Source organism: Scyliorhinus canicula, chromosome 18 (assembly GCF_902713615.1).
Source record: "Scyliorhinus canicula chromosome 18, sScyCan1.1, whole genome shotgun sequence".
NCBI classification, from domain to species: Eukaryota; Metazoa; Chordata; class Chondrichthyes; order Carcharhiniformes; family Scyliorhinidae; genus Scyliorhinus; species Scyliorhinus canicula.
The window spans coordinates 9,797,845-9,811,876 of NC_052163.1; the positions used below are offsets into that span (position 1 = coordinate 9,797,845).

The following is a 14,032-nucleotide window of genomic DNA, read 5'->3' on the forward strand; positions in this document are numbered from 1 at the left end:
CGATATTTAACATTTTTATTTATCTGAACTAGCATGGTGATGAGGAAATAACCCACAGGGGGATGAAGTTGTGTGTGGGTGAGTACGTGGTGGTGTCCCTTGAGATGTCAGTGAGTGAGATTCTTGTGGGATGTGTGAGTTGAGAGTAATGAGAAGATTGACTTAACCTGGCAGATAGGGGAGATCATTCATACTCTTCCTGCGCTGGATGGCTGTCCTCTTCTGTAGGATGTTAGCACTACCGCCTCCCATGCTGGGTTGGTGAGTTTCCTGGCTGATTTTCTTCCCTTGATTGGGTGGAGGACATCACGTCGAGGCTGTACTGCATCCAGAGGTCTCTCCAGGGAAACATCTGAAAACGTGGGTGCGGATTTATTGGCATCCTATGAAGTGAGGCTGCTGTGTGCTGGGGCAACCTTTAAATGTGGCAGCGCTGAAAGGTGATGGCGAGGCAGGCGATTCAGAGGCTGTCTCACCAGCAATAGGGCACGTAACCCATGGATGGAAATGTTTGGTACTTAGTGCCGCAATGTATGGCGGGAAATGCTGCCATTGCTGTTGGCAGGCTCAAGCTGCTTTATCTGTCTACCATTGGCCTTTGCCGATTCCGGGAAAATCTCGTTCTGTTCTGTTGACACCAAAGCACGATTCACTACTTTTTCCATTTTCCTTTATGTCATAGACTTAGAAATAAATGGATGGACTATCCTGCCTGTTTAGTTACTAAAACCACCATCTACTATACCATATGGGCCAGATATGCTTTAACTTTATTTGTAGATAAGAATTTTCCCATAGGAGGTGGGAATCAGGAGGCAAGACTGAACACTGGACGCGCCGCTAGCCAATGATGGGCCGCATCCACCACAGCAAAGCATGGCACAGGGGGAGAAGATCCCTCCCTATATCTTTGCAATTTTATATTTCCATCCACACTGCTTACAATACAGCCTTATGTTTCTATCACCAGCAAATTTGGATAGATGGTTTTCTATCTCATTATCTGAGTCATTAATGAAGACATTAATGTTGAGGCCCTAAAACAGACTTCTGCTGAATCCTAGTCACATCCTGCCAATTATAGTGCCTGCCCATTATGCCTATTTCCTGTCTCCTTTTGCACTCAACCAATATCCAAACCAGGTCAATAATAACATACACAACTATTCCCCTGTCCACTACTTTCGTCACCTCTTCAAAAAATACAAACAGATTTAGCAGGCATTGCCTACCCTTTACAAATCTATGCTGGCTCTCTGATCAGCTGAAGATTTTCAAGATGTTCAGTCATCCTACCCTTTATTACAGACTCTAGCAATTTCCTGAAAACAGATGTTAGGCTAACTCATTGATAGTTCTCTGGTTTCCCCCCTCTGACCTTTCTTAAATAGCGAAGTGATGTACAAGTTTTTGATCTAAAAGAATAGTTCACAAATGAAGAGAACTTTGGAAGATTATAATTAGGGCATCTACAATTCTCTCACTTTATAAAACCCCAGGATGGAAATTATCTACCCTTGGATCGCGCCACCTTTGAGTACAGATCTGCAGCAATACTTTTTATGTCATCCTAAGAACCTTCGAAATAGGAGTCAGATTGGACATTTGGCTCCTCGAGCTGGTTCTGCAATGAGATCGTGGCTGATCTTTGGCCTTAACTCCACTTTCCTGTCTGATCCCCATATCCCTCGATTCCACTAGAGTCCAAAAATGTATCTGTCTCAGCTTGAATATTCTCAGTGAAAAAATGCTGGAATCTATTATTAGTGAGCTGTTAACAAGGAATTTAGAAAATCATAATATGATTTGGCAAAACCAATCAAGACTTTATAAAAAGGAGATAGCGTGACAAATTTATTACAGTTTTTTAATCACAGAATCACAAAATTGTTACGGTACAGGAGGCCATTTGGCCCATTGTGTCTGCACTGACTATTCAAAGAACCATGGGCGGGATTCTCCGAACTTCGGCGCGGGGGCGGAGAATAGGCGTCAAACCCGAGATCGGGTCCGACGCCACTCCCGCGCCGCCGGCAATTGCACACACACAGACGACAGGGCGCCAGTCGGGGGTCATTGAAAGAGGCTCCCGCACCGATTCACAGAGTTCATCTGGCCGAGTTCCCAACGTCGTGGTTCTCTCTTGGTTCTACGCAGCGGGAATTCGGCTTGGCGGCTCCGGACTCAGTCCACATCGACCCTGGTGGGGAGCGGAGGATCATTCACCGGGAGGGCCTCCAGGACGGCTAAGCTACCGATCGGGTGCCACCAATCTGCGGGCACGCGTGATCTGGGGGGGGGGGCCTATCTTTTCGGTGCCGGTCCATGGTGTGAGTCGGCCATGTCGCGCAGGTCGGCCAGCACAGGCCGCCGCCATGCGCATGTGCGGACCCCCGATCGGAAGTGCAGGGCCCTGTATCGGCAGCCGTTGCTGGCCCCCTGGAAATCGCAGAATCACCCTGGACTTTCTCCAGAGTGAGTCGCGTGTGTTTTTTCGCAGGCGTGGGGACATGGCCCCATTATTGGAGAATCCCAGCCCATTTTACTTAGTGCCATTTCCCTGTCTGTTCCCCATATTTCTGGACATTGTTTCTTTTCAAGTAATCATCTAATGCCCTCTTAATTGCCTCGATTTAACCTGCCTCCACCACACTTCCAGGCAGTCCATTCCAGACCAAACCCACTTACTGTGTGAAAATGTGTTTTCTGACATCACATTTGCTTATTTTGCAAATCACTTTAAATCTGTGCCCTCTCATTCTTGATCCTTTTACGAGCGGGAACAGCTTCTCCCAGTCTACTCTGTCCAGCAGTCTCATGATTTTGAACATATCTATCAAATCTCCTCTTGGCCTTCCTCTCTCCAAGGAGAATAGTTCCAACCTCTCCAGTTTAAACTCATAACTAATGTTTCTCATCCCTAGAACAATATATGATACATATTCCTGAATTTGACAACAGGGGCGGCATTCTCCCCTACCCGGCGTGACGGATGGTCCCGGAGTAGGGGAGTGGCGTCAACCACTCAGGGGTCGCGCCTCCCCAAAGGTGGGGAATTCTCCCCACCTTTGGGGGCCAGCCCCGCGCCGGAGCGGTTACCACCAGAAGACTGGCGCAAAAAACTGGCGCCCCCAGCAGCGGGGCTGGCCGAAAGGCTTTCGCCGGTCCGCGCATCCGCTGGCAGCTGACCTCACTGCCGCCGCATGCGCGATGTGGGGTTCTCTTCCGCTTCCGCCATGGCGGAGGCCGTGGCGGCCGCGGAAGAAAATAGAGCAGCCAGGGCACTGGCCCAGACTCTGAGGGGGGCCCCAACCGCGGGCCAGGCCACCGTGGGGGCACCCCCTGGGGTTCGATCGCCCCCCCCCCCTGCCCCCCAGGACCCCGGGGGCCTGCTCGCGCCGCTGAGCCCGCCATTCCAGAGGTGGTTTAAACCTCGGCGGCGGGAGAGGCCTCCCAGCGGTGGAACTTCGGCCCATCCGGGCCGGAGAATCGCCGCAGGGGCCTCTCCGATCGAAGTGGTGAGATTCCTGCCCCCGCCACTTTCCGGGTGGCGGAGAATCTCTGCCACGGCGGGGGCGGGATTTTAGGCGCCCCCAGGCGATTCTCCGACCCTGCTGGGGGTCGGAGAATTTCGCCCCAGGTGGGAGATATGTTTCTTTGTATTTTAGCTTACACATTAGATGCGTATATATCCTGAAACTTTACTTTCCCTTGGAGAATCTAATCTACGAAAAAGTAATTTTTGAAAAAGAAATGTTTATTAAGGCAGACCGGTGACGCAGTGGTTAGCATTGACGTCTCACGTCGCCAAGGTTCCAGGTTCGATCCTGGCTCTGGGTCACTGTCCGTGTGGAGTTTGCACATTCTCCCCGTGTCTGCGTGGGTTTCACCCCCACAACCCAAAGATGTGCAGGGTAGGTGGACTGGCCACGCTAAATTGCCCCTTAATTGGAAAAAATGAATTGGGCACCCTAAATTAAAAAAAAATACATTTATGATTTAGAAACATGGATGCAGAGACAAGGCCCAAAGCACATTACACTCCTGAAGTTGAAAAGAATGAAGTACATTATTAAGTAGCAAATTGGCAATGCTGAGCTCAGGTGAGGACTGTAGAAGGAAGTAAATTTTGAAATTAGACAGTTAACTAAGCACCGAAGAGCATCATTGTGTTTCGTCATGTGCAGAGGCACGTAGTTACAAAGTAAGTAAATTGCTTTGCAGAATTGAACTTAATGAACAAAATAGAGTTTCACCAGTCAAATGGGAACATTACAATGTGATTGTCTATTTAGAGTCATAGAGTCATAGATGTTTACAGCATGGAAACAGGCTCTTCGACCCAACTTGTCCATGCCGCCCAGTTTCTATCACTAAGCTAGTCCCACTTGCCCGCATTTGCCCCATATCTCTCTACACCCACTCTGCCCATGTAACTGTCTAACTGCTTTTTAAAAGACAAAATCATACCCGCCTCTACCACTGCCTCTGACAGCCCGTTCCAGATGCTCACCACCCTCTGTGTGAAGAGAAATTTCCCCTCTGGTCTCTTGTGTATCTCTCCCCTCTCATCTTAAGCCTATGACCTCTAGTTCTGGACTCCTCTATCTTTGGGGGAAAAATGTCGACTTTCTACCTTATCTATGCCCCTCATTATTTTATAGACCTCTTTTAGTTCACCCCTAAGCCTCCTATGCTCCAGGGAAAAAAGTCCCAGCCGATGCAGCCTCTCCTTATAACTTAGACCATCAAGTCCTGGTGGCATCCTCGTAAATCTCTTCTGCACACTTTCTAGTTGAGCAATATCCTTTCTGTAATAGGGTTACCAGAACTGAACACAGTATTCCATGTGTGGTCTTACCAATGTCTTGTACAACTTCAACAAGACGTCCCAATTCCTGTATTCAGTATTCTGACCAATAAAACCTGGCATGCTGAATGCCATCTTCACCACCCTGTCCACCTGCGACTCCACCTTCAAGGAGATATGAACCTGTACTCCTGGATCTCTTTGTTCTGTAACTCTCCCCAACTCCCTACCATTAACTGAGTAGGTTCTGCCCTGGTTTGATCTGCCAAAATGCATCACCTCCCATTCATCCAAATTAAACTCAATTCTATCTATTTGCGATATATAGTAAATTACAAAGATTCTAAAACAAAGGTTAAGAATTTAAACAATTCTGTAGATAGGTCATTGCTGCACTCACACAGGACCAACACAGACAATTAAGAAGGAAAATTAGTTTTGAAATAGTGTCCTGAGCCAGCAGGGACGACAAAATAATGGGCACCATTTAATGGAAAAGTTTCTAAATGTGGCAGCAAGTGGGAACTGCTGCAGGCTTCCCAACGCTCTGCCTGGCGAGGCCATCACCGCTATAAAACGTTAATTGGTCCATTTAAAGAGGTCCCACAGGCTTCACGCCACAAATCATGGTCCCACAGTCTGATTCACCATGAACGCGGTCGCCAGCCCCCTGCTAACAAGGAGAGCAGCAGTTAAACCACTCCTGCACAGCCAACCCCACACAGCACACAGCCATGCCGCTGAGACGACCAGCGCTACGATTTGGGGATGCAGACCTGGGCAGACGACTTGAAGAGGTCAAGGCTAGATGGGATGCCCTGTTCCCCCGAGGACCAGCCAAAGGGCAGCCAGTGCCGACTGGGAGGAAGTGGCAAAGGAATTCAGCTCAGGGAGCGTGACCCGGAGGACTGGACCCAGTGCTGCAAGCAGGTCAACGACCTCCACTGGGCCACTCGGGTGAGTTGGCATAGGGCCCCAGAACCCCCCACCCCAAGAGAATGCGCCTGGCACTGCACCGGCCCAGCACTGTTCCGTGCCCTGACCCACCCATGTCCAGCAGTGCTGCCCATGCCACACCATTTCCCCCTCCCATGTTCCCCACCCCACCCATACTCCCCATCCCTCCCATATGGCCCATCTCCCCAACACTCCCCAAACCCCTGAGCATCCCCCACCCCCACGATGAACCACGCTTCCAGATGTCCCCTCTGCGTCCCCACAGGAGAAGTTGGCCCACAACTGAAGGGAGAGGGCCTAGACGGGTGGAGATTCCTTACACACTATGAGGAACGGACCCTCCAGCGCCAGCATTTGGGATTCCTCCAATCGGCTGTGGACCTGCTGGAGTGTCGCTGACATCCCCCTCTGAATCTCTCAGCCACACCCTATCACTGCATCAGCACCGAATAAACCTGGTCCAGAGGCTCAGCACCTGACCTGGACCTAGTTGTGTCCTGGGATCCAGCAGACCTCTGACTGCTGCCTTGTCTGGATGTTGCTGCCTCCACCTGATGTGCATCAGCATCTGTGCTGTGCTCACCGGAATGTGCCCCAGAAGCTTGTCCACTACTTTCACCTACGGAGGTGTGTGTCTCTGTGCTGATGGAGGGTGGGGATGACAGCTGTGCCACAACTTCTATAGTGGCATCTTTGGACCTCTCCTCCGTGGTGTTCTCTTGGGAGGCATTGGGGGGGGGGGGGGGGGGGGGGGGGGGGGTTGAACCCGGGTCATCGGTGCCGTGAGGCAGCAGTGCTAACCAACTCTACAGCACAGGCCAATCTTGACATTAGTGACCGCCACCCGTCTGGGCCCTCTCCCGTCTTTTATCGGCCAGCTTCTGCGGGGACACAGAGAGCATTGTGAGCCGCAGACATCATGTACCGGGGAGGGGGCGGGCGCATGAGGGGGTGCGGGAGTGGGGGGTGGGGTCATGGGTGAGCAGGGGTGGGGTGGGTGCAGCATGGTGTTGGGCAGGGGTGGTGCCAGGCGCATGATTGACTGGGGGGGGGGAGGGGGGGGGAGTAATAATTATAATCTCTATTGTCACAAATATGCTTACATAAACACTGCAATGAGATTACTGTCAAAATCCCATGTGGGACCAGTGCCAGGGGGCCGATGCCAACTAACCCATGTTGCAGCCCAGTGGAGGTCATTTAGCTTTTTGCGGCATTGTGTGTCGGTCCTCCAGGTCACGCTTCCCGCACTGATGCACACTGCCATTTCCCCCAGCCGGCACTGGCTGTCCTGTGGCTGACTTACCAAGCCCCTCGGGGGAACAGGATATACCGTTGCGACTCTACCGTGTCCAGCAGACAGGCCAGGTCGGCATCCCTGAACCTTGGAGCAGGTCTCCTTGGTGACATGGCTGCCTGCTGTGTGAGCTTACCTCTGTGGATCAGGTTAAGTGCTGGTCCTCTTCGTTAACAGAGGACAGGCGAGCGTGGTCCGGGCGAATCAGCTAGCGGGACTGTCATTTGCAGTGTGAAGCCCATGGGCCTCGTTAAGTGGACCAAGTAACATTTTGTATTGTTGACGGCCTCGCCGGATCGACCGTCGGGAAGCTCTCAGCTGTTCCTGCTCACTACCACACTTAGAAGCCTTTCCATTAAATCGCACCTGACATATCTAAAATTGTTTTTGGTCACTTATAGAGAAGTAAAGATTATCCATTTGCTGCTTATTTTATTTAAATGAAATGTCCGTTGAATATCCAGACTTCTGTAAAATAACGAAATGATCCTTACAATATGGAATTATGGATTTTTAAACAACAGTGGAAAATAATTAAATTTAAATAAAGAATGACACAGTTACAAAACATTTATCACAGCATCCATATGTCCCATAGTGGTTTACTTTTGAAGCGGTCACTGTTTAATGTAGAAAAAGTGTGGGACATTGAGGAATATTTTGATTAATTCAATTTCATCTGTTTTTCCTCTTGTCACTTACTACTTGTGCTGATAAAGCCAAATTATTCTTGCAAATTTATACTATATATCACCCTCTGGATTCGCCAGCAGCTTACTGTTTGAAAATAAGTGAGCTCAAACTTGTCTATTGTCTATACACCTCATTGCACATAAATCCATTTGCCTTCAGATTGGACATTATGAGGATGTAAATTCCTGTTGACCCATGAAAAAATTAGAGATTTGATTCTTAAGTAAAATGGAAAGGATTACTTCATTTTCTTTAGAGATAGATGTTCAGTCACCATGCCCATCTACAATGTGAACATTGTCTTTATTGATTCATCCAATAATTAGGCAGGTGGGTGGAATGGCTTTGTTCTGAGAAGTTCAGAACATAATTTGTTCTATACCTTAGCAGGTGCAAGGCTAAGATGTTATGTGTCAAAGTTCTGATTAATATTACAACACAATAGTCATTTGTTATAATATTTTGTCTTTTGGACGATGGAGCCTGTCTCTGTGGAGTCATAAATTGTACAAAATCTGAGGGTTTCTTTCCTGTAATTTTCAGTTCAGTTATTTGGTACTGATACTAGAGTGAGGGCTTTAATTCCCAGGCAAAAAGCAGGAACGAGATCCTGGTCGTTGGAGCATCCTCAGAAGAACATCTGGCCAGCAATCCATCGGAATTGCCTCGGGACCTATTTGTATAATTGGACCCTGATTTGCATGTACTTGTGAAATGGGTGTCTGGGTACCTAATGTTAAAACAATTATCAGAGCAATAAAAAGTGATGTATGGTTTGAATTCTTATTCATGACCTATATGATTGAGCAGATAGTCTAGACAGTTTAGTATTCATTGCAATTCAGAAGGGAGGAGGGCAAGATGAATATTCCAAATGATCTCCAGTGCAGCATGCCATTGTTAAGGGATAATATCCAGCTAGAGGGCATACAGTCCCGTTCACGGCATGCATTTAATTCACAGGGTGCTTGATTTAGTAATGGAAACTACCTTTATACCATGAAAACAAATTTAAAATGTTGGGAGTGTTAAATTATAATAGTCATGAGATTGCTACCTTAATATGGATAAAATCTCAAAGTCCCCTGTCAAAAAAAAAGACGGGCAGCACAGCGGCGCAGTGGTTAGCACTGCTGTCTCACGACGCCGAGGCCCCCCGTTCGAACCCGGCTCTGGGTCACTGTCCGTGTGGAGTTTGCACATTCTCCCCATGTTTAGAACATAGAACATAGAAAAATACAGCACAGAACAGGCCCTTTGGCCCACGATGTGCCGAAATTTTGTCCTAGATTAAGAACTAATTAATCTACACCCCATCATTCTACCGTAATCCATGTGCCTATCCAATAGCCGCTTGAAGGTCCCTAATCTTTCGGACTCAACTACTTCCACAGGCAGTGCATTCCATGCCCCCACTACTCTCTGGGTAAAGAACCTACCTCTGACATCCCCCCTGTATCTTCCACCATTCACCTTAAATTTATATCCCCTTGTAATGGTTTGTTCCATCCGGGGAAAAAGTCTCTGACTGTCTACTCTATCTATTCCCCTGATCATCTTATAAACCTCTATCAAGTCACCCCTCATCCTTCTCCGTTCAAATGAGAAAAGGCCGAGCACCCTCAACCTTTCCTCGTATGACCTACTCTCCATTCCAGGCAACATCCTGGTAAATCTCCTTTGCACCTTTTCCAAAGCTTCCACATCCTTCCTAAAATGAGGCGACCAGAACTGCACACAGTACTCCAAATGTGGCCTTACCAAGGTTTTGTACAGCTGCATCATCACCTCACAGTTCTTAAATTCAATCCCTCTGCTAATGAACACTAGCATGTCTTCTTCACAGCTCTATCCACTTGAGTGGCAACTTTCAAAGATCTATGAACATAGACCCTAAGATGTCTCTGCTCCTCCACATTGCCAAGAACCCTACCATTAACTCTGTATTCCGCATTCATATTTGTCCTTCCAAAATAGACAACCTCACACTTTTCAGGGTTAAACTCCATCTGCCACTTCTCAGCCCAGCTCTGCATCCTATCTATGTCTCTTTTCAGCCGACAACAGCCCTCCTCACTATCCACAACTCCACCAATCTTCGTATCGTCTGCAAATTTACTAAACCACCATTCAACTCCCTCATCCAAGTCATTAATGAAAATCACAAACAGCAGAGGACCCAGAACTGATCCCTGCGGTACGCCACTGGTAACTGGGCTCCAGGCTGAATATTTGCCATCCACCACCATTCTCTGACTTCTATTGGTTAGCCAGTTCGTTATCCAACTGGCCAAATTTCCCACTATCCCATGCCTCCTTACTTTCTGCATAAGTCTACCATGGGGAACCTTATCAAATGCCTTACTAAAATCCATGTACACTACATCCACTGCTTTACCTTCATCCACATGCTTGGTCACCTCCTCAAAGAAGTCACTAAGACTTGTAAGGCAAGACCTACCCCTCACAAATCCGTGCTGACTATCCCTAATCAAGCAGTGTCTTTCCAGATGCTCAGAAATCCAATCCCTCAGTACCCTTTCCATTACTTTGCCTGCCATCAAAGTAAGACTAACTGGCCTGTAATTTCCAGGGTTATCCCTATTCCCTTTTTTGAACAGGGACACGACATTCACCACTCTCCAGTCTCCTGATACCACCCCTGTTGACAGTGAGGACGAAAAGATCATTGCCAACAGCTCTGCAATTTCATCTCTTGCTTCCCATAGAATCCTTGGATATATCCCGTCAGGCCCGGGGGACTTGTCTATCCTCAAGTTTTTCAAATTGCCCAACACATCTTCCTTCCTAACAAGTATCTCCTCGAACTTACCAGTCTGTTTCACACTGTCCTCTCCAACAATATGGCCCCTCTCATTCGTAAATACTGAAGAAAAGTACTCATTCAAGACCTCTCCTATCTCTTCAGACTCAATACACAATCTTCCGCTCCTGTCCTTGATCGGACCTACCCTCGCTCTAGTCATTCTCATATTTCTCACATATTTGTAAAAAAGCCTTGGGTTTTCCTTGATCCTACCCGCCAAAGATTTTTCATGCCCTCTCTTAGCTCTCCTAATCCCTTTCTTCAGTTCCCTCCTGACTATCTTGTATCCCTCCAGCACCCTGTCTGAACCTTGTTTCCTCAGCCTTACATAAGTCTCCTTCCTCTTAACAAGACATTCAACATCTCTTGTCAACCATGGTTCCCTCACTCGACCATCTCTTCCCTGCCTGACAGGGACATAAATATCAAGGACACGTAGTTTCACCCCCACAACCCAAAAGATGTGCAGGGTTCGTGGATTGGCCACGCTAAATTGCCCCTTAATTGGAAAAAATTAATTGGGTACTCTAAATTTTTTTTAAAACAGACATTGGGAGTACGATTCATGTGAATCGTGCAAGAGCTCCAAACTGGGCTCCGCGGCAGATGTGGGCCGATCATGAATCACCTAATTCGGTCCACCCGGCGGGATCTGGATCTCGCCCTCACTGGGTGATCCAGATCTGGATATTTAAATTAGTCTAGTGGCTCATTTAAATATCCAAATGCCAAATTAATCTGGCGCCCGGGACTCAATGGCCGTGCCTGTGAGACCGCGCAGGGCACTGCTTAGTACTGGTCCACGGACATTACGGCACCTCGGGGGTCCCCAAGGGCATTAGACACCCCCAGGGTGGTCGGGGACAGGGCAGTATGGTACCCTGGCACTTCCCTGGACACCTTGGCATTACCAGGCTGACAATGCCAGGTTGACACTTCCAGGGTTTGGGCCCACACCCTGGGAATTTGCAATAAATTTTAGGAAAGATTATGCCAATTTATGCATTACAAATTCTAACATATCCTTGAAAATATTTCAGGGAATAATTCATTCTTGGGTTTATTTGACATTCATAAACCTCTGATATCATGATAACACAATCTGAGCATCTCAACTGGGCAGTTACTTTGTAAATTTATTCAGAGGCACCTCTTATCCTCCATGTACTATATATTGGACATAGAATGACTGTAATAAACTGGAAATTATTTTTTTCTGTGAACCCTCAGGTCCAATGACGCAAATAATTTGGTAGATTTCTTGGACAAGCATACTGCTCCCAGCTGTCAGTTTGTCACAGAAAGCTACAAGGGACGAGAATAGTAGCAGTTAAAAAGCATGCCTGCGAAGAAAGATTTTGCTTCAGCTTCTGTCAACGCTCATTTAATCATCACAGCTTACAAAGGGAAATGTCTTGTATCCTAGGGAACTAGAACTCATTTAAAATCAAATTTTTAAGTGAGTTACGGATCTGAAACTTGACAGCAGTTTCTTTATTACCGAATATGGAAAGCTTTGGCAGTGTTCAGACATTTCAGAACAGTGCCTGTGAATGGGCAGGTTGAAAGATATTTAGGAGATACTAAAAATAATAATAAAACAATGGGAAATGATTTTCAAGACTGTACGGTCGGAAATCAAATCCAATGACGTGCAGAAGCTGCTTGGGTTTCACTCTGGCAATTTTAACATCATCAATAAGATTGCAGTCCTGTAATCATTGCCTGCTGTCATTACTCTGTACACCATTGACTCTGTGCTCTGCAATCTTCACAGTATTATATATAAAGTTAGAATACATTGAACACTCTGACTATAGCCATCAACCTTTTGCTCTCAAAAGACCTTTGTGACTCATTCACATATATCAAAGAAAAGCAGGAATCCAGTCTTATCAAGAGAATACTTCATAAGAAAAGTAATCAAAATATTATTTAAAATTATTACTCAAATAGCCTGGATATTATTCATATTTTCAAAAGTAATTATCAAATTTTGCACCTAAGTTTTGAAAGCATATCCATGCAGCTGATTTGAAAGGAGTGTCTAGAGAAAGAGAAAGGAGTAGATTGATGGATGATGACTATTGTTAAGAACCATGCTGGTGTTCAGTGTGAGGGTATCGCAAAACCCAGAAAGATAACTTGGAACCCCGGTTCTTAGTTGTGTATACGTTCAATTTGGTATACCATGAGAAAATATCTACGAACCCGGGAGGAATAGTCCAGTCGTTATGTGATCAACTAATAAAGAATATTTATTAACTTAAAAGAAAAAACACATGACATGAAGTACTATAATACACTACAACACATATTTACACTGATGGCTAAACGCACACAGTATTACATGAAGTTAACCCTTGGTTCCCAAATACCTGTGTTTCCTGAACTTTGAAATGCCCCTTTGTTACCAAACAACATCCAATATTATATACCTCCAATTGGTAAATCCATCAGATAATTACCATGCATAGGTGATTAGGCATGTTAGGGAAAACTGTCTTCAGTTTCAGCGAAGGTGAAATCTTCTTGGTTTGGGTTTAGATCTTAACCGCCTACCAATTTAGCAATTACTTGTAGCTGCTACTGTGTCTCTTTCTTCAGTTATTGTGCTATGGATATATAATTTTTGCCCTCTGATGTTACCCACCATGTGGACCTGGCGTTTAACATATACATGCCAATTTCTTTGTTGTGTTCTGTGATCCAACTGTTGTAATGATGAACACAGAACATCTAGATGTTCAACTATAAAGATGTTTTATTAATAAACACATGGTAAGATAACTAACGTTACTATACAGACAATAGCCACTAAATTAATTCAGTGAATTCTTCTGGAACTAGCCCTAAGTGTGACTATCCTCTCGTATGTCCTAATACCAACTGGCAGGTTTCTCAAGTCACGTGAAGGATGTCCGATGCCACCAGCTGGTTGGAGGTCGCATTACAAATTGTGCCCAGGATTATCACCACATCCTCCTTCCTTTGGAAATGTGAAAATTTTTGTGCAAAAACATGATTTGTATTATCATTTAACACATGTTTTATATACAAATGCAACTGTGCTTCAAATAACATGATATGCCTGATGAGCGTGCCCCTGGTGCACATCTTATTGTACATCTACAACAGCATCGCCCTGTTGATCTTCAGGGCTCTTGCCAGCTTCCTAACGTCGCTTTTGCTTGTGGAAGAGCGGTTTTCTTGCAGGTCTTTTTTTCTTTAACACCTTGTTTCGTCTTTTTTTTAAAATTTAGATTACCCAATTCATGTTTTTTTCCAATTAAGGACCAATCCACCTAGCCTGCACATCTTTGGGTTATAGAACAGTACAGCACAGAACAGGCCCTTCGGCCCTCGATGTTGTGCCGAGCAATGATCACCCTATTCAAACCCACATATCCACCCTATACCCATAACACACAACTCCCCCCCTTAACCT

General features: G+C 46.3%; 1 protein-coding gene across 5 annotated transcripts in view; it reads left to right on the forward strand.

Annotated features, from left to right (window-relative positions):
- pitpnc1a (phosphatidylinositol transfer protein cytoplasmic 1a) overlaps positions 1-14,032 on the forward strand; it is a 384,643-nt gene that overhangs the window by 256,242 nt on the left and 114,369 nt on the right. The window lies entirely within an intron of this gene.